Genomic DNA, 19,992 nt, shown 5'->3' with positions numbered 1-19,992 from the left:
GTGCGTGCGTGCGTTGTTATGTCTGGCTTTCTTCTTGGGGCTACGATGCAGTAATTGGTCTTTATTTGTTTTTTTTACTCTTGGATAATATGAAATAGGGATGTGGAACTTTCTTCATGAGTCAGTTTTTACTCTTGGGCTACAACTTGGCTGTATACCATCATCTTGTGTCATCCTTTATTCCTATACCTGTGGTCTTTCATATGTGCATTAAATCCCCCCTCCCTTCACTCCTAAAGAACAATGTATTCCTTGTACTTGCAGCTCACCGTTTCCCTCCCTCTTTTCTTTCCTCGTCTTGCTCATGCATTCCCTTGCTCGTTTCATCCTTCTATCACCCCGCTACTCCACTGCCATGCATTGCCTTTTACCCTGCATCACCTTTTTCTTCCCCAAACCCAAATTTTGTTTAAAAACCAGGCTTCCAATTCGGTGTCTGCTGCACATATTGGTTTGATTGACAGTTGCTCTTTCCATTTCATCAAAGCTAAGTTTCCCGGAATGCATTAGTTGTGTTCTTTTGTTATATTTTCGTCCCTGTGTTGCTATTTGTGTTTTCGTCCAATTTTCCATGTTAAACCATACCTAGTTTTTCTGTATTGTCGAATTCCTTTTCGTGTTTCCCAAGGCCTACTCCTCTGATAGCCATTGTGCAAATTCTGTATCTTTTGACAGTGTGCAGGGGCAGATTTACCCAAGGGCAACCAGGGCATGTGCTGTGGGGCCTCCATCACACAAGACGTGCCCAGAGGCCTCCACCATCCAAGGGCTCATCCAGGATTTAGCCAAGCCATGTCGGCCCAAGCCATCTGCAGAAGTGTTATCCAGTGTTTACAATCATTATGCCTTCCATTTCAGTTTTCCCTTCAGTGTAAAACAAGGATTATCAAATATGTATTGAAAGGTTGCAGCTGATAGCGGTCATGGGTCTTGAGAAGGCCACAGTACGTTTAGGCCTCATGCCTCGAACAGCTTTTTTCTCCAAAGCGATCATATTGTTGTTGTTAGGATAATGTTGAGATAATATTTCTTTTTTTCAGAACGAAATGATTAGATTTTGGTGAAGATTTGACAAGTCTAGTTGGAAATTGTTTTTATTTGTTAATATAGTCCACATACACTTGTTCAAGGGATTTTTACTTTCTGTGTTGGTGGAATCTCATACCAGTAACATATAAAGCAATGCTTCTCGTTTCGTTACATATCGTTCCATTACTCAAATTAAATCAAATGTAGCTTGGAAGTTGTAGCAGTCATACAATATCATTTTTGACAGGCTAATTGCACACTTTGCTAATCTTCAGTTGTCTGTAATTAATTGGTGGTAATAAAAGGCCATAAAAACACTCCTGAAATTATGTATTTTATCCAATAATTTATCATCTGGAGCCTGCAAGGTTCTTTAGGCAACTATACAAATAGAAAATTGAATAGGAGTGCCACAGAATAAGATATAAGAGTTTTGGGTGCCATCAGTGATGAAGATTGAAAACCACTGATTTAATTCATCATTGGTGGCAGAAAGGGCCTCCACCAGCCATGTATGCCCTGGGGCCTCCACCATCATAAATCAGGCAATGACAGTGTTTTCTTTGTTCTGCTTTCTTTTTCCACAAGTATTGTTATTTCTGCTTCCTCATCTTTATCCGATTTCCACTCCTCACTTCACAAAAACAAAAAAAACTTTATGTTTCACACCAAATTACGAATTTCAATCTGTTTGTAATTCCTTCTGCCTGTATTGCCTGTACTTTCATTCTTTATCTCTTACTTTTCTCAATATCTTCAAACTGAATCTTCCATGAATGAATGTTCCTTCCTTCTTCCTTTAAAGACATTTAATTGGATTTAAAAATGCTACACCTTCCTCCATTGGCACAACCAGGTAGGGAAGGGGGGGAGGGGGAGAAGGCTCAGGGTGCTTGAGCCCCCTCCTTTGCCATATACACCATTAAAAAAAAAATTTTCAACAAATTTGAATGTACTGTATGTAAGCAAAAATTGCTTATGGTACCTTCCACCCAATGAAACCCTTACATGCACATGCACCACACAGTTGACAAAATGCAACCAATGAAAAGCATACATGTAGGTCAGCTAACAACACGTGTTTTCTTCAGCGCCAGCATCATCATCAAAACTGCCTCAGTCTCTGTCCCCAGAAAAAAATACATCAAGTGCAGGACCTTGTACAGATATTCTCACTCTTCCGCAACACATTCAATGTGTGAAAAAAAGATGGTGGTTGATTTTGTCATCATCAGTTAAGTGATAGGTATCAAATGGGAGCATTGATAGATTGCTGGATACCACAATGCACTGACAAGTTTCCTGTGCCTGAAACTGCAAATGGTAAGAAACCGAAACACACTTTTCAGCACAAATAGTTACTGAACAAATGGTTACTGTCGTTGCAGGGATTTGTTTTTGCACCTTTTTTATGCAGGACGGTAATATTTGCTGATTTTCAAGCAGATGGCAGATGACCTTGAGCGAATGAGAGGATGAATAGAACAGAGAGAGGGTGAGCAAGAGCAGAAGAGCAGGTTTTTAGGACACGTGGGCTGATGCCGTCTGGACCGGTTGCAGAATCTGAGTCGAGGTTTGACAGCAAGCTCTCCACCTTGTCAGGAGAAAAGGACACAGAGTCCAGGGACAGTTGGGTGCCACTGGGTAAGGTGGGTTGAGAAAGTGATGGGTTTTGGACACAAGATTTAGCTGAAAACACCGAGTTTAGGCATTCAGCCTTTTCACGTGTGGTATCAGCAGTGCGGCCATTTGAAGTAAGGGAGGGATGGATAGTCTTGGCTCTGGGGAGGAGTTCGTGTCCATTACTCTTCTACGGCATTACCTTGGATTTTCTTGTTCTATATACTAAGGCCTTCAAAAAAAGTCTGGGTAACACTTCCAGACCAAGTACGTTTTCTCTACAGCCCCGGCCAAACATTTACGGTTACGCCCGTAGTTTTCGAAATTGACGATATCGGAGTTCCTGGGAAAATATCATTATCCGGCACACACAAATGGTTTATTTTGCTCTGGTTTGATTTTTAGAGTGCAATTAACTAATTTCTATTGCGATTTGTTACTCTAAATTCATTACAATAAACAAGAAATTGCAATATTTTAGCCAATTTTTCAATGGAATCACATTCGGGTTGAAACACCTCAGTTTCCAGACAGTGCTATTACCTAACTATCGTTTCAAATGGACCCAATGAGAATCAAAACAACCTTGCAAATGTTTTATACACAAACAATTTAGATGTAAACGCGAGGAATTTATCTACAACAGTTTATTTTCAGATGAGTCATGGTTTCGGTCCAATAAGTGGAGCTAGCAACGTTTTGCTGGAGGCAGGTGTCTTCGGTTCCACTGTCATTAAGAACTCTGTTCTCAATGGAGGTCACTACAGCCGTTCCCTTCAAGGCATCCAATTACTGGCTGAATCATTCCAACGTCTTCTCTATAAAGAATTCTTCGCAGAGAAGGGCATCTTACCGTATGCATCAGAGCTTATTATCCTCGCAAAGCTAAAGTCAAGTGTCACTAAGAAGAATATCAGCGATGCTCAGAAATATATGACAGAGTTTGCGGCCACTGCTACCAATCAATCCAATGACCTTGATCTATTTATCCAAAGCCGATCATCCAGCAATGAAAACTTCCGATACTGGGCTCAATTCCTAGACATGATGGGTGTGGTGCGAGATCTCTTGAGAGCTGATCGTGAGGGGTAATGGGAGCTCCATCTTGACGCTGTGCAGCGGTCTCTCTACCTGTTTGCTGCCTTTGATTCATTCATTTACCTACGCTGGTCCTCGGTCTACTTGGAAGATATGCGACTGCTTCCTCAAACTGCGCCATCAGTCTTTGAGAACTTCTTGAAAGGGAAGTTCTCAATCAAGGACAAACCTGGCCGCTTCACAGCAGTTGGTGGAGATCAGAAGCTGGAGCAGAGCATCAACTTATCATCGAAGTGCAGTGACGGGGTTATCGGACGTGCAAAGCAAAAGGAGTATGTGGCGCAATGGGACCTCATTTATCATGAGATGATGGCAGTCAAAAATCTCCACCGTGAGTACGCCGGTATGAGCGAGAACACTCACGAGTCCTCAAATCACCAAGAGTCCTCACAGACCATCACAACTCACAACGAATCTCACGTCCAGGCCATGATACAATGTATTGAAGAGAAAGGCTCTCCCCTGTCATCGACCAATACAGCCCTTCTTCACAATTTTGTCACCAGAGAGATTATGACAGATGATATTCGCGAGGACATGATGAACTGCATCTCAAAGGGAAAGGCGAAATATATCATGTTTAGGCAAGAGCAATTTATCGACAAAACTACCAGACCGAGTGCAGTAATCCATCGTTCTAATCTCAAATCCATGAAAACGATCCGTAGTAAGCCACAGAAGACTATCAAAAAGACAATCAAGTAGCTCAACATAGCTGACAAAAACATCGAGATCGCCCGTGACTGTGGACTCACTACAGAAACTTTACTACTTTACCATGTTGTACCCTCCCCACTCCTTTTTGACGAGGAGGGACTGATGACCAAGCCTGATAAAAGCCAACTTCTCAAAGAATTGGAGACTTCCCTAAAACCTGACGAATACGGATACAAGCATCAGAGAAACTCAAACTCATTATAGACGTTATGGCTAATGTTCGCAATGTTCGATTAAACAGACTGACAACTTTCCAAGAATTAATTACGGCCTTTTCAACATTTACAGATATATAGCATGAGTTTGGGCGATGTGACTACGTTTTCGATATGTACTCTGAAGAGGGCTCAGTTCAGGACAGTGAGAGAATAAGGCATACTGACACTGCACCAATCGAGCTCAGCTGCGTCGAGCCAGGGACACTTCTGCCAAAAGAGATGGCAACCTTGTGGCCTTAAAATGGCAACAAGATTCAACTAGAAAAGCTGATCTATTCTAATCTTCGTGAAAATGCATCTCGGGTTGTTTGACATTACGCCACTGTGGTCGGCCAAGTGACGAAAGGAGACGAGGACTGGCATTGCATCAAGGTTCATGAAGGGCACAGAGACTGTTTTAGATCATCTCCAGTCAACATTTGAGGAAGCTGATCTTCGCATCCCTATCCGTATTCTTGATGCTCTGGACTCCGGATACAGCGTGTGTGTGTGTTGTGGTCTCCAATGACACCGACATCGTTGTTCCTCTGTTACATCACATGCTAGTGTTTCTGCAACACAACCTGAAGGAGTTATGGGTTCGAGCTGGTCTGGGGGATACAACTCGATATGTGCCATTTCATACACTTTTCCAGAACCTGGGTCAACAGTTATGTGAAGTCCTGCCAGCTCTTTACAGCCTTACAGGATGCGACATCACCAGCAAAGTTGGTACCAAGAAGGCTGCACTAAAGGTGGATCCCGAGAGATTCCTCAAGCATTTCGCCACATCCCCATTCCTATTGGCTGCCATAGCTCGCAATGCTGAACAATATCTGGTGAAAGTGCTGAGAAGAGGAAGCGACGCTGACGATTTCGTCACCTTCAGAGCAGAGATCTTTCACTGCAGCAAAAACAGCTCTCTGTACAACCTACTACCGACGAGCCAGGGCCTGCATCCTCACATTCAGCGTGGGTTTTATGCCGCTTATACCATCATGCACGCCCTGGAGAACCATCTGAATCATGAAACAGAGTCTCTGAAGCCTGAAGATTATGGATATGTGTATGATCAGGGTCATCTCATGCCTGTAAGTTCTTGGAAAAATCTCGATTTCTGTTGGTTTGTCTCCTGTACTTGACAAAAGTGCGCCAAATCAACATGTTCATGCCGGATGTCTGTGGTTAAGTGTGGGAAGTTCTGTCGCTGTAAGAAAACCTCACCCAATGCCTGCAAAAATCCCACTGTTTGTTAAGATAGGCTAATTTTCAGCATAAAAGCACTGCTTGAGATTGTCGAGAATTATAATTCCCATTTATATGAAGAAATTAGTCTGCCATTTCTGGCAATACAATTTTAGTAACTACTGGGTACTATTCGTTATCACTCAGTAAAATTCATTTGTTGAAATTGCTGAAAATTGAAATTCCCCATTTTGTTTGAAATGGAATTATTCGGTAAATTATGGTTATTACCTGTTTATCAAATAGTAATTTGTAGTTCTGATTAGGCGATGATAGAAATGTCTTCCTTTCTTGCTCTCTTGTGAGAACTATGCTCGCATATGATACCAAGTTTTGTCATTACATTGACTTCCATCTAATCATCAGAGTTCAATATATGTATATGTAGTACTTTGCTTGTCTTAAACAGTTTTTGTAGAATATTGTATGATTCTACAACTGCCCATTTCACGGGATATTTAAGTTTCATCCTTTGTTGCTCTCTTGTTTGAACTATGATCCCATATGATAGTAATTCTTGTTATTACATTGTCTTACATTTAAGTATCAGTGTTCAATATATGATATACTAGTGGTAATGCCCAGCGTTGTTTGGGCTTTCTTACAAATTTCCTGAATAGCTGTTAGCGGTTAGCGGTTAGGGTTAGCGGTTAGGGTTTAGCGGTTAGGGTTTAGCGGTTAGGGTTAGGGTTAGCGTTAGCGGTTAGGGTTAGCGGTTAGGGTTAGGGTTAGGGTTAGGGTTAGCTGTTAGGGCTAGGGTTAGTGTTAGGGTAGCTAACCCTAACCCTATCCCTAACACTAACCCAAACCCTAACCCTAACCCTAACAGCTTAGCGTAGCGGAGGTAAACAGCGCCCGGGGCAAAGTGGAAATTTGCGTCCCCCGTAGGCCTTAAACCTGAGTGGATTTGAATGGAAAATCCCATAAAGGATTTCGATTTATCGATTTTTTCGAATGTCGGAAGTGTTATGGAAAAAATTTATAGCCAATGACCTAAGTTTGACCAAGAGCCATAATCGTACCGAATTTGAATGGAATCTGTTGGAGTTTATGAAAATGCATCAAAACGAATTTTGAGGGGCCTCTTTAGGAAGACAATAATATTGTTGCGGATTCGCGCCCGCCGGCGTGCGAACGGCCACGTAACTCGAATCGCGGCACGTCGCCCACCGGACGGACAATCCAGTCGTGACCCTCTCGGACTAACGCCGGGAACCAGTCACGGGTGGACCTTTCGGTCTCACCGCGATCGAGCCAATCAGCCCCCGCGTGGGATAGGGTTGCTCGCCAAATTCGAACTACCTAAGTACCCACGCGGAGGGTAGACCGGGCGATCGCACCTCGCCGCAGGTCGACTTCGGACACGGGCCACTTAAGCGACCCGTTCCGTACTATCAGAATAACCGAGCGGTGTTATCGTCGACCTCGACGGTTCGATTAATTATCGGGCGTATTCAGCCCACCACCAACCCTTTACGTGAAGCAAGATGGGGATTCAAAGAAAGAAATGACGAAGCGAAGCGGGAAACAGTTCAACAATAAAGCACATTTATTCGCGACGAACGGAAAGCACACAAATACAATTCCACCAAATGCACACAAAAAAGAAAACACACTTCCATTTACACAAAAAGCAAACATAAAAGTGAAAACACAGTGCAGAGCTAATACCGACTACCGAGCACACGGCAACACTTATACAATTCTACTTCACAGACGGCGCCGACAACACATACCCAAAACCAAGGAAAAGAAATCCCCCAAGAATGGGGCAGGCCTGAGGCCGAGACCGGGTCGGGCCTACCCGTCTGGTGATGAGACGCGGAGCGGCGATGGCCCCGCAACCCGCGGGCCTCGTGGACAGTGCCTGGCTGGGGGTGGGAACGGGGCCCCCTTGGTCGCACTATCTCAGCGCGGGGGGAAACAGGAGGGGGTTGCTGATGCTCGGGGTATAGAGGATCTTTATTATGTGCGACGAGCGTCTCCACCTCGGCCAGGTCGCGCTGTCGGTCTCCCTCGGGTGCAGCTTCCTGCACGACGCGAGCACCCCCTTGTCTGGTGTCGCCGCCTTTCCACAGCTCCGTCCCCTCCGTTCCGACTCCAACGCACACGACGAGCAGCTCCACCGCCCGCGAAGTCTTGACCCTCTGCTTCCGACTCTCCTCTTCTTGACTCTCCGACCGACTCTGACTGACTCTCTCTGACTGACGAACACCGTCCTTTTATCCCCCCTAACTTCGCCTTTGACCCCCTCCCTTTGACCTTTCACCTCGCTCCCCATTGGCCCGAGAAAAAGTGGGCGTGAAGGCTTTTTGATCCACAAATTTGCATATATCGATCGTTCTGGAGGCGGGGCCAAATCGCCCCTCGCTCACCGATTGGACGGCAAAAAGTGGGCGTGTGTCGTTTTTGATCCGTTTTTGAAGCAGAAAATCCGTGATTTTGTACACGCTGTTCAACGTGCGCCCTACACGAGTCCAGCATCGGTGCCCATGAGTGGCGCGAGATGACGGTGATGCGATGGTGGCGAGTTGTGACGGTAAAGGTCGTGGCGGTTGTGGTGAAGCGGTGTTGTGGTTGGTGGTTGATGTTGTGGTTGTGGTGATGGCGATTGGTCCAAAATAAAGATAGTAAAAGAAAAACGGCTATCCTGAAGAGTCGCAGCTCGCATAAATGACATGTATTCCCACTAGACAACGGGTTTGGGCCTAACTACACATGCACTTACCGAGATACCTCACCTAAGGGACCTGAATGGTGGTTTGCGAATCTGGTAACCACAACAATATCATTAGTATTTGTGCCAAATCTTGTTTCATTTCATGCAGAAACAAAAATCTGATGGTGGAACAAAGAAAGGGGCATGCCGAAATATTAATATAGATGTAGCACTTTGCTTGGTTTAAACAACTGTTTTAGAATATTGTATGATTCTACAACTGCAGATTTCTTGGTATATTTAAATAATGATGGTAACTCCTGCAATTTCGAGTATATTTCATATTGGAAGTGACATTCATGAACGTTTTGAATAAATTGTGTCAGTTATAAACATCTTAATGTTTTTCTCAATGTATAATACCAGCAAGCTGTTGCATATACGCCTACAATCAGATCAGAGCTAAACCAGTCATTGTAATTTATTGAGAGATGAATATCGTCAACCAGCTTAATCCACAAACATTAGGGGGGTAATGTAGCATGTTTAAAGCTACTATTCACAGGAAACTGACAGTTATAGATGAATCCTCATGTTTGTATTCCTAAATTCCTTCAGAAAGTGATTGCAAACAACCTTACAAGGTTGTTATAATATTTATTGGTGGCATTTGAAGCAATATCTGGTAATAGTACCCCGATATAATATGGTATGGTTGAAACCGGAAGTGATGTCATAAACAATTATCTAAAATATGGCAATTTCTGGATATTTTGTGCATTTAGTGTAACAAATCGCAAGAGATATTAGTTAAATGCACTACAAAAATCAAACCAGAGCAAAATAAACCATTTCCGTGTGCGGGATTATGACATTTTCCCAGGAACTCCGATATTGTCAATTTGGATAACTACGGGTGAAACCGTAAATGTTTGGCCGGGGCTGTAGAGAAAACGTACTTGGTCTGGAAGTGTTACCCAAACTTTTCTTGAAGGTCTTAGTATATAGAACAAGAAAATCCAAGGTAACGCCATAAAAGAGTGATGGACACGAACTCCCCCCCCACCCCCCCCCCCAGCGCCAGGACTAGGAGGGGGAACATACACCAGAAACATATTTGATTAGACAACACCAGGATTTTGAGGAGGGAGAGGGGTTTGAGAGTTGAAACTTGAGATTAGAAAGATGTTGTTTTCTGGCTCTTGTGAGGGTGGATACACACTTGTTCTGAGAGTTATGGAAGGTTCCGAGCTTTATGGAAGGTGAGGGGGACCCTCAGTTGAGTTTGCTTTCCATGAGGCAAAGGCAAGTTGTTTCAGGACAACTGCCTCGCCACAAGTTTCATTGAACCATGGGGAGGTGGACGGGTAGGACAACTGAAGACAAGAGGGGATAAATCTGTGCATGAGGGAGAGCAAGTTTCTTTGAAAGAATTCCCAGGATGAGTTGGAGAAAGTAGCGATGGGAGACCAGTCTCGAAGTTTGATGGCTGCTTGGAGACCCTGCCAGTCAGCTTGAGTGAAATGCCAGACTCGATGGCACTGGGGTGGTTCTCTGATCACAGCCAGAGAGATGTCCAATTTGACAAGGACGTGGTCAGAAGAACCGATTGGATCGGAGGAAAAGCAGGAGATATTTTCAGGGAAATTTGTCAAAATCAGATCCAGAAGAGATCGACTACCATTGGTTGAGATCCGGGTCGGGAAATTGACCAATTGAGTCAGTCCCAATGAGTCGCAGAATTCTTTTGCAAAAGTGCCAAGACAGGTGAGAGAAGTACCCACACTGAGCCAACTGGCATGATGACAATTGAAGTCACCACATAAGAGGAAGAGAGAGTTTGGATGAAAAGATAGAAGATGGTCCATGTTTTCGGATAGTGAGGTGTAAATGGAGTCATCACTGTTAGGTGTATGGTACAGTACACATATAAACATGAGGTTGCAGTGGAGGGGAAGCCGTAGCCAGAGGTATTCCTGGGGTGTGGGGTGATGAGGGCAGTGCATGGAGAGTGAGGAATAGAGACTTTGATGAAGAGAAATAAATGTGATGAACTCCTCCACCAGGACGAGGCTCAGGTCTGTCATACCGGAGGAGGGAGTAACCAGGGAGAGATACTTTGGAGTCAGAGACGTCTTGAGGGAGGAAAGATTCTGTTGGGCAGATTATGTCTGGTTTGTCAGTGGCAGCCTGTATGGAAAGATCAGAAAGGTTCGAGCGAAGGTCCCGGATATTTGAGGTACACACTGTTAATGAAGTGAGAGGGGAAGTGGCTTTGGGTGCAGGGGATGGGAGGGGAGGGGAGGGAAGGACAAGTAAGGAGGGGGGGGAAGGAAAGGAGAGTTGTTGAAAGGGAGGGGGATTGCAGAATAGCTAGGGGAGGGGGCCAGAGGAGGAGGAGAAAAGGCTCTGTGGTGCTGGGGGAGAGGGGGGGAAGAGAGGAGCCATAAGGCAGTTGAGGATTTGAGGAGGTGGAGTGATGAGATGGAGGTCAGATGGTAGGGGAAGGAGGCAGCTTTGTGAATGAGAGGGGGGCAACTTTGAGGAGGGTGAGCTGGGTGAATGTGGGGAGAAGTGTGAATGGGGGTTTGGAGAAGGGTGAATGAAGGGTGAATGAAGGGTGAATGGGGGGTGAATGTAGGGTAAATGGGGGGGTGAATGAAGTGTGAATGGGGGGGTGAATGAAGTGTGAATGAAGGGTGAATGGGGGGTGAATGAAGTGTGAATGGGGGGTGAATGGAGGGGGGTGAATGGGGGTTTGAGCGTTGGCAACTCTCCTTTGGGGCTCTCTGCTGTCGATCTCAAAGTTAAGTTTCCGGTCATTATCTGTCCCGTTTTAACTGTTTATTTTCTTACCTGCATGTAACTGTGTGTTCCAAGTTTTCAGTTTTGTTTCAAAAATCGTGCTATTTTGTGAGTTTTCGTCGACCTTGTCTTACTGAGTGCTTGAGGCCTACCCATCACCCCCCTCAGTGTACGATTGTGTTTATTTGTATTTTCTCCCCAGCACCTTCAATTTGTCTTCCCCACTTTACCAACGTCCCCACCCCTCCCAACTAAACACTCTATTTCTTGTCTTAACACCCCCCCCCCAAAAAAAAATTACCTTTCTCCTTGCGCACTCACAAGTCACGATTCTTCTTCTTCTTTATCCTCTTCTTCCTCCTCCTGCCGGCACATCATCTTTATTCTACTGAGCTGACCCTTTCTCCCCATTACCTTCACGATTTCTTCCGATCTCCAACCTTCCATTCCCAAATCTTACCTGTTCTTCAAAAATACATCAAAAAATAATAATCTTCCTTGTATCCTTTCGATCTCTACACTTCCTGTAACCACGTGTCTTTCTCTCTCTTTGGCTCTTCATGGTGCTTTTCATCGACCCAGCAGCTTCACACTGCGTTCACCGTCCAAATTCACCACACACCTACACGATTTCACTTCAAACTTCCCTTTTCCGAATGTTACGCAATCCTTATTTAAAATAAATAATTTCACTTTTGACAATACACCTCCCATAACCACGTGCTTCTCCTGTAACCACGTGATCTGTTTACACCCTCTACGTTTACCGATCCAAATTCACCATTCACCTCACGATTTTTTCGACAACACTTCCATGACCTAATATGATAAAAACTCTCAAATAATAATAATAATAATAATATTAATAATAATAATAATAAAAACGATCTCTTATAATGCTTCATCTTCCTCTTTCACACATGTGGTTCTCTTCACTGCATCATAATTCACAACTCTTCTACTATTTAAACAGATTGCTCTCAATTCGACCTTTCCTTCATTCCTTGCCCAAAAAATCCAACTGTTGCAGCGTTTTTCTCTCCATTCTCTGAATTGGCCTTCATTGCATCCATCAAGAAATATGTTTAATCACACCTCTGACCAAAAACTTTAAAAAAAAAAAACCCCAGTTTGCTATGAATGCTCGCTTTCCATCAACCATTCTTTTTTTCCAACTTCAGTGCCAACTCACCCCTCTCACCCCTCACTCTCAAAGCAACCATCACACTCTTCTCCCTCCAAGCCTCCCTCTCACTTCTCTCAAAAACTCCCCCTCACCTTTCTCCCACAATTCACCACCCTCACTCATCCTTCTCAAAGTTGCCCCCCCCCTCTCATCCACAAAGCTGCCGCCCTCCACTCCCCTCTCTCCTCCATCTCCTCCCTCCTCCTCCTCAAATCCTCAACTGCCTCCGTCCCCCTCTCTTGCCCCCCCTCTCCCCCAGCACCACAGAGCCTTTTCTCCTCCTCATCCAGCCCCTCCCCTCGCTATTCTAGAATCCCCCACACTCTTTCAACAACCCAACTTACCTTCTGCCCTCATCCCTTGTCCTAACCTCCCCCTCCCCTCCCACCCCCTGCACCCAAAGCCTCCTCTCCTCCTTCTTCATCAACAGTGTGGACCTCAAATATCCGGGGCCTTCACTCAAACCTTTCAGATCTTTCCATACAGGTTGCCACTGACAAACCAGACATAATCTGCCTTACAGAAACTTTCCTCCCCCAAGACGTCTCTGACTCCCAAGTATCTCTCCCTGGTTACTCCCTCCTCCGGTATGACAGACCTGAGCCTCGTCCTGGTGGAGGTGTTGCTCTCTTCAGCAAAGACTCTATTCCTCACTCTCCACGCACTGCCCTCACTCCCCCACACCCCCAGGAATACCTCTGGCTACGGCTTCCCCTCCACTCCCACCTCATGTTTATATGTGTACTGTACCGTCCACCTAACAGTGATGACTCCATCTACACCTCACTATCTGAAAACATGGACCAACTTCTATCTTCTCATCCAAACTCTCTCTTCCTCATATGTGGCGACTTTAATTGTCGTAATGCCAGTTGGCTAGGTGTGAGTACCTCTCTCACCTGTCATGGCTCTTCAGTAAAAGCCTTCTGTGACTCATTGGGACTGACTCAATCGGTCAATTTCCCAACCTGGATCTCAACCAATGGTAGTCGATCTCTTCTGGATCTGATTTTGACAAATTTCTCTGAAAATATCTCCTGCTCTTCCTCAGCTCCAATCGGTTCTTCTGATCCCGTCCTTGTCAAAGTGCACATCTCTCTGGCTGTTATCAGAGAACCACCTCACCGCCGTCGAGTCTGGCATTTCACACAAGCCAACTGTAAGGGTCTCCAAGCAGCCATCAAACTTATAGACTGGTCTCCTATCGCTACTTTCTCCAACATCAACTTATCCTGGGAATTCTTTCAAAGAAACTTGCTCTCCCTCATGCACAGATTTATCCCTTCTCGTCTTCAGTTGTCCTACCCTTCCTCCCGCCCTTGGTTCACTGAAGCTTGTGGTGAGGCAGTTGTCCTGAAACAACTTGCCTTTGCCTCATGGAAAGCAAACCCAACTGAGGGTAATCTCAGTTCCTTACATAAAGCTTGGAACAAGTTTATATCTACCTTCAGGAGTGCCAGAAAAGAACATATTTCTAAGCTCAACTCTGAACTTTCAAACCTCTCTCCCTCCTCAAAATCCTGGTGATATGTAATCACATCTGTTTCTGGTGTATGTTCCCCCCCCCTCCATCCCTCCCTTACCTCAAATGGCCGCACTGCTGATACCGCACGTGAAAAGGCTGAATGCTTAAACTCGGTGTTTGCAGCTAAATCTTGTGTCCAAAACCAATCGCTTTCCCTACCCAACTTACCCAGTCACACCCAACTGTCCCTGGATTCTGTGTCCTTTTCTGCTGACAGCGTGGAGAGCTTGCTGTCAAACCTCGAATCAGATTCTGCAACCGGTCCAGATGGCATCAGCCCACGTGTCCTCAAAGCCTGCTCTTCTGCTCTTGCTCACCCTCTCTCTGTTCCATACACCCAGTTGTTTGCTCAAGGTCATCTGCCATCTGCTTGGAAATCAGCAAACATTACTGCCCTGCATAAAAAAGGTGCAAGAACAGATCCCTGCAACTACAGACCAATCAGCCTTCTCTCAATCATCAGCAAGGTTATGGAATCCATCATTGCTTCAGAAATTAAATCCTTCATCTTCTTCAATGGCTTGATTTCCGATCATCAATTTGGTTTCACACCAAGTCACTCCACCCTGGATATGTTGCTTCTGCTCTCCCAACATTGGATGGAGGTCCTCAATGCCAGACAGAAAATCCGAGCCGTATCCCTGGACATATCACGTGCTTTTGACACGGTCTGGCACCCTGCCCTGCTCACCGTACTCTCTTCCTATGGTATCCAAGGCCATGTCCACTCACAACTTGCAGACTTCCTCTCCTGCCAGAGTCAACGTTTGGCCCTAAATGGAGTTCTTTCATCCCCTCTTCCTGTCCAGGATGGAGTTCCTCAAGGTAGCGTTCTGGGCCCTGTTCTTTTTCTGGTTTTCATCAATGATCTCTCTGACTCTCTGGAAAATCCTCTATATCCCTTTGCTGATGACTCCACCCTCTGCCGTACCATCTGTCATCCCTCAGACCGGCAAGCAGCAGCTTCTTCGCTCACTGCAGATCTGGATAAAACCACAAACTGATCCAACACGTGGAACATGTCTTTCAATCCGGACAACTCTCACACTCTCACTATGTCTCTCCGAAAGGACCGTTTAGAAAATCCCCCCCCATCCACTTTCTCAATAATCCTCTGGAAGAAGTCCTTTCTTTCAAGCTTCTGGGTCTTACGATCTTCCATGACATTTCCTGGGAAAGCCACATTTCAAACCTCGCCTCCAAATCCAGTCGCCGACTGGGAATCCTCCATCATGCAAAGTCCTTCCTCGGCCCACCTGAGCTCCTGACCACTTACAAAGCTTTCATCCGCAGCCTGAGGGAGTACTGCTGTCCTCTCGGCTGGTGTTCCTGCCACCCACCTTTCACGGCTTCACGCTGTGGAAACCAAGGCATTTTGGATCATTGGCATATCCCGCAATGAGTCTGAGTCGTTGGGCCTCTCACTCTCTCACTGCAGACCAGTCGGTGGTCTTTCTCTCTTCTACCATCTCCTCTCCAACCTCGCCCCCCCCCTGCTCTCTCTGTTATTTTTCCCCACCACATTTCTGCAGGGCACTCAAGGTCTGCCAACAACCCCCTTTTGGTAAAACGACCAAATTGAAGAATCACTGCTCACCTTCACTCTTTCATTCCTCTTTTTTCCCACCTTTTGAATAAACTCCCTCACTCTATTCATTCCCCTTCTTCCCTCCAGGCCTTCAAAGCAGCTGTTCACCACCACCTCTTATCATCCAAATGTTCACCACCCCCATCCAAATCATCGATCTTTTCTACCCCCGATAATCCACCCAAGCCCACCTTCTTCAAATTCCCTGTGATGTCCATCTTGTATTCCCCATGTTCCTTGCCCCATCCCTCTCCCTTCCACAGATCTCCTAATGTCTCTGTTCCCAACTGTTTTGTCCTTCCCACTCCCTCCTCTCTTGTCTCATGCCCCCCTTGCTGTGGGTTGTGTGTTAGCACTCACAAGAGCCTCGACAAGGTATACAAAAAAAAAATTAAAAAGGGTGAGTGGGGAGAGCTGAGGAAGAAAGGTGAGGGGTGGTTTTTGAGGAAGGTGAGGGGGAAGTTTGGAGGGAGAAGAGTGAGATGGTTGCTTTGAGAGGGAGAGGTGAGAGGGGTGAGTTGGCACTGAAGTTGGAAAAAAAGAATGGTTGATGGAAAGCGAACATTCGTAGCAAACTGGGTTGTTTTTTTAATCTTTAGGTTAGACATGCGATTAAAGACATTTCTTGATGGATGCAGTAAAGGCAAATGAAGAGAATGGAGAGAAGAAATGCTATAACCGTTAGATATTTTAGGCAAGGTATGAATGAAAGGTCGAATTTAAAGCAATCTGTTGAAATATAAGAAGAGTAGTGAATTATGATAGTCATGAGAACCACACATGTGAAAGAGGAAGATTAAGAGATCGTTTTTAATTATTATTATTATTATTGTTATTATTATTATTCTGTGAGAGAGTTTTCATCAGATTAAGTAATGGAAGGTTGCAGATAAAATTGAGGTGAATGGTGAATTTGGATCAGTAAACGCAGAGGTTGGTAACAGATCACGTGGTTTCGGGGGAAGCATGTGGTTGTGGGTGGTGTATAGTCAAAAGTGAATTTATTTATTTTAAATAAGGATTGCGTGCCATTCGGAAAAGGGAAGGTTGAAGTAAAATTGTGGAGGTGTGTGGTGAATTTGGAACGGTAAACGCAGAGTGAAGCTGCTGGGTCGATGAAATTTATCAGGAAGAGGGTGGAGAGAGACACGTGGTTGCAGGAGGTGTTTTGATCGAAAGGATACAAGGGAGATTATCAATTTTGATGTATTTTTGAAGAATAGGTCATATTCCGGAATGGAAGGCTGTAAGAAGAAATCGTGAAGGTAATGGTGAGAATGAGTCAGCTCAAGTGGAATAAAGATGGTGTGCCGGCAGAAGGAGAAGGAGAAGGAGAATCTGTAAGCAGGATCGGGACTCCTGAGTATGCAAGGAGAAAGGTAGTTTTTTGGTTGTTTGTTTTTTTGGATTTAAGACAAGAAACAGAGTGTTTATATGGGAGGGATGGGGGTGTTGGGAAAGTGGGGAACAGAGGAATTGAAGGTAATAGGGAGAGAATACAAATAAAAAACGACCGAACACCTGGAGGGGTAGGCCTCAAGGAACCCATTAAACAAGGTCGACGAAAACTCACAAAATCGCACGATTTTTGAAACAAAACCGAATTAGGAACACACAGTAGCATGTAGGTGAGAGAATAAACAGTTAAAACTGGACAGATAACGTCTGGAAACCTAACTTTGAGAAAGTCAGCAGAGAGCCCTGAGAGACCCTGCCATCACTCCAAATGCATTACCCCGAACACATCGTTGCAATCATGTCTTAAATTTGGTGATCAGCAGCAGTGCAGGAGCACTTCCAGTTATTCACAACACCTTCGTTCCCGTTCAGGAAACTTGTATGTTTTTTTTTCCATATATGCTCAGTGATCTGATATTTTATGCAACACAATTGAAAAGGCAACTCTAGCTGGGTGGCCACTCAAGACTGAAGCCCATGTGTGAAACCCAGTGGGCAGAGTGCCATGATGGTGAGGTTGTCTTTGTCAAACTAATTACAGCTGTAACTAATGCCTTCGACTTGATGAAAAGTATGTCACACAGGGAAGCTGTACTCAAAGCTCAAACCTTGTTAAGTTCTGTGAACAATGTTCAATTTTTTGTCAGCATGACAGTCATAGAAAGCATTTCGAGTGTTGTCCTGTCGTTTTCCAGAGTACTGCAGAAAACAAACTTTGACATTTTTTCTGTGAATCAGTTCTTCAAAGAAGTTCTCCATTTACTTGAAAAACGATGAGAAAACCACGAAAACGTGTTGAAATCCACCTTTACCGTCGTAGTTGGCATATGTGAACCGCTGTATATTCCTCTAATAACTCCAAAATGAGAAGGTGTTCAGAAACTTTGCAGCAACTACTCAAAAGGAGAGATCAAACATTTCTACCATCAATCAATCTTTGTACGACATATATCTCAACTTTGTGATTTCTGAATTGACTTTGTACCATTTTGTGGATTTATGGGAGAGAGGTGGAAAGGCTTTGGTACTTGTTGCCGAAACAGCTGAGAAACTCTTCAGACGAATCAGTAAGCAGTTAATTGAGGTAAGATTACACATCTGATTTTCAAATGTTTTTTTTGTTGTTTTTATTTTTTACAGGATTTAGGAACACTAAATATTTAATTTTATATGCATTGCAACAGATATTTCATAAACAAAACGGGCTGCACTTGTTCTTTAAAATTGTAACCTTGGAATTTGTTCCGTTACCATTTATTGTGTATCTGGCCTTGCTCTCAACTCAAACCTGAACATTCCTTGGTTAAAAATACTAATAATTTATATTTCTGTATCTTTGGCTTTTGACGTATGAACGAGTTAATTTCGACTTGTTTACCATTTCACTTGTGCTCCTGTTTTGCACATTTGTTGATCACGTTTGGTTTTTAAGGCAGAGTACTTCTGAGGCACTCACGTAATGTCATTGTGGGTGTATCAATCAGATGTAACACAACCCACTGGGGTTGCTGCAGAAATAGGCAAGTGATGCTTCAAATGGGCAAATTAAATGTTCCAGTAAATGTTCGACTTCCAGTTTGGGTTCTTCACACTTGCCTGGTGAAATTTTAGCTGCTCGGTTCCACCTCACCAAAGCTGACCTTTCTGAATCCGATTTGTCGTGTTTTGTGTGTCATTCATCAATGTGCTGCTGTTTCATCCCGTGCAATATTCCACGTTAATTCGTTTGTTGTTTTGTGCTTTTCGTTTCTACTTGTCAAGGGCTAAATGACCTTTTTCAAGGCCTACTCGGATAGAAAGTGTGCCTTGCTTCATCCTGGGTGTATTCCTACGTTTCTTGCTTCTATTTCCTCAACACTATCCTATTTCCTATTTCTATTTCCTCTCCTCGTTTCATAAAAAAATCGGAAAACAAACAAACAAACAAAAGAACAAGCCGGAAGGCGGACATGGGTAGTTGATCAAGTCGAATTTAGTCGTTTTTCAGCCGTTACTAGCCAACAAAAGCGTCCATAGAAACGGTTATTTCTCACACATAACTAGGACATACTATGAACCTACCTAATGCTGGGTTCCCACTATCACGATGCGCGGCACGATTGAAATCTTGGTCTTAATCGTGGCGTTCGTAATGGATCGCACAACAGTGGGAACCTTGCAAGACCAGTTTCATGTATATCTGACTCATAGTCTCTGAGAGATAACCAACTTCGTTTTTTTTATTGTTTTCGACCAGGGTTCATTCAAAGTCTATCTTCTCCGACAGTTTTCATAGGATCCGGCTGGAAATTTTTGACAATTTGGCTGAATGTACTGCCCACAGTCGCTCATGGTCCGATTTTCGATTTTTTTTTATTTTATGATTTTTCAAAAATTTCAAAGTCCCATTGCTAGGTAACGGATGGGTCCATAGCAACGGTTCTCATTTGCGCACAACTAGGTCATGGTATGAACCTACCAACCAAGTTTCATCGAAATCGCCATTGTATTAACGGAGCACTGGACCGAACAGACATACATACAGACAGACAAACATATCGACGGAAATACTGATAATAAGGGTAGACTAGATCGACTACCCAAAAAACTTTATATTTCACTCCATAACGATTCTCATTTCTATCAAATATAAATTCTTCTTCTGTAAAAAAAAATATATATATATATATTAAGAATGCATTTCAACACTTGTATCTCCTTCACAAATGCTACAAACTTTTTTTCTTCTCCACCACAATATGTCTCTTCTTCTTCTTCAAAAGGATTATTTATCAGAGGTGATTGCTCTGAACCTCATCCACAAACCTACTCTGCCCCACCCCACCTGCTAACCCCTACTCAAACAGCATATGTCCATATGTGTGT

The 19,992-nt window shown here is 44.2% G+C and overlaps 1 protein-coding gene and 1 pseudogene across 5 annotated transcripts in view; one reads left to right on the top strand and one right to left on the bottom strand.

Annotated features, from left to right (window-relative positions):
- Positions 1-19,992, bottom strand: part of LOC147030884 (uncharacterized) — a 227,547-nt gene that overhangs the window by 205,519 nt on the left and 2,036 nt on the right. The gene's annotated exons all lie outside the window — the stretch shown is intronic.
- Positions 3,307-4,994, top strand: LOC147030885 (uncharacterized; annotated as a pseudogene).

The sequence above is a fragment of the Eptatretus burgeri genome, chromosome 3, assembly GCF_056783735.1.
Source record: "Eptatretus burgeri isolate ZD-2024b chromosome 3, Ebu_testis_v1, whole genome shotgun sequence".
Classification (NCBI taxonomy): domain Eukaryota; kingdom Metazoa; phylum Chordata; class Myxini; order Myxiniformes; family Myxinidae; genus Eptatretus; species Eptatretus burgeri.
The sequence above is the reverse complement of the archived record's forward strand: the minus strand, read 5'-3'. Positions and strand labels throughout refer to the sequence as shown.